This window comes from Sciurus carolinensis, unplaced genomic scaffold (assembly GCF_902686445.1).
Source record: "Sciurus carolinensis unplaced genomic scaffold, mSciCar1.2, whole genome shotgun sequence".
NCBI lineage: Eukaryota > Metazoa > Chordata > Mammalia > Rodentia > Sciuridae > Sciurus > Sciurus carolinensis.
This window is the reverse complement of record NW_025920119.1, coordinates 1,032,355-1,034,070: the sequence shown is the minus strand read 5'-3', so window position 1 is coordinate 1,034,070 and position 1,716 is coordinate 1,032,355.

The window sequence follows — 1,716 nt, the reverse complement described above, 5'->3', positions numbered from 1 at the left end:
GAGTTGCTTAGGGCTTTGCTAAGTTGCTGAGACTGACTTTGAACTTCAAATCCTCCTCCAACCTCCTGAGACACTGGGATTACTGGTGGGTGCCAACACAGCTGGCAAGATTCAGTCTTACAGATGACTAAAAGCATAGTGTCTGGAGTCATCACCTGGGTTCACATCTGTATTCAAATTGCTAGCAGTGTGACATTCTTTAGGTTACTTGATGTCTTTTACCTCTGTGACTTCATCTGTTAAATTTAGATAATTACAGAAAAAAACTGTACATGAGTACTCATAGTAACTTATTTGTAAAAGTCCCAATTTGTAAATAACCAGCAGTACTTCAACTGATGAGTGGATAGACTATAGTACATTCATATAGTGGAATACTACTCAGTCATAAAAAGGAAAGAGCTATTGACAACAGCAACCACTTGGATGGATCTCAAGGGTATTAGGCTGAGTGAGGAATATTGATCTTCAAGACTACATAATAGATGATTCCATTTCTATAAGTTTTTTAAAGTGATTGAATTATGGTGACAAGGATTGGATTACTGCTTTTCAGATATTAGAGTTGAAAGGAGGTAAATTCATTATGAAATAGCCCAAGGCAATTTTGTTTTGGAGATGAGAAAATTCTATAATCTGATATGGTGACATTTGTTCTTACCTAAATATGAGGTAAAATGTCATAGAGCAATTTTTGTAATAAATAGAGTGCAAATACATACTTACAAAATCTGCATAATGTGTGTGGCACTGTACCTAAGTCAATTTCCTAATATTGACAATGTGCTATGGCCCTCCCAGTTGGACACTGGAAGTGAGATACATCAGGACTCTTTGCTTTTTTTGCAACTTCCTGTTTGTCTTCAACTACTTCAAACTACCAAGTTATTTTTGAAACAGAGATTGTCATAACTCTTAACTTGCCCTGCAGTTGACATGAGATCATTGGCATCAAGGAGACTGTACCTGGTTAAATTTTAGCCAACATTACTGTTCATCTTTGGGATAGGGTCAGGGTCAGAACACAATGTGGGGAACATTGCTGGAGCTGACAGAATTTCCCAATGGAAATTACTAAGGTTGAGAGAGAGCGTGAATTCAGAGTTACTCACTCAAGAAAAAGAGAGAGGGAGAGAGAGAAAGGAACAGTTCTGGTTTTTATATGGGCCTGCTCATTCCTGTCAAACAACTCCTCCAAATGCTTTGTGAGTTCCTTGTGCAATATCTGTTATTTCCATAATGTTAAAGCTCCAACTTTCCAAACCTGGGAAAACACTGCCATGTTTTACTGACTTCCCCACAGTTCCCCATAGAATCACCATGTTACTCAGAAACACACCGTCCATATTGTCAACACTTAGTGTAACCACTTTTATAAATTCAGCATTAGTGTTGGAGTCATCTGGAGTGGATGGATGAAATTGTCAGCTTCCCTAGGCAGCCAAAACCCATAAAACAACATCCAGGAAATGAGACTCTGAAGAAGGGGATGCTTGACAGCCACACAGACATGTGATAAGCAGATCTCTCAGCTCTGGACTTGAAGGACTGGTGGGTCCCAGGAGGAAGACTTAGCTCCAGGAGCAGGGGAGAGGGGAGAACATGCCCAGTGGACCCTGGAGGGAGTTTGTCAAAGAAGATTCTGTACCATGGATTAGGGAGATGCCTGGAAGGAAGCCAGGGACCAGAGGAGGTTGGGGAGAAGGGTGTCCACAG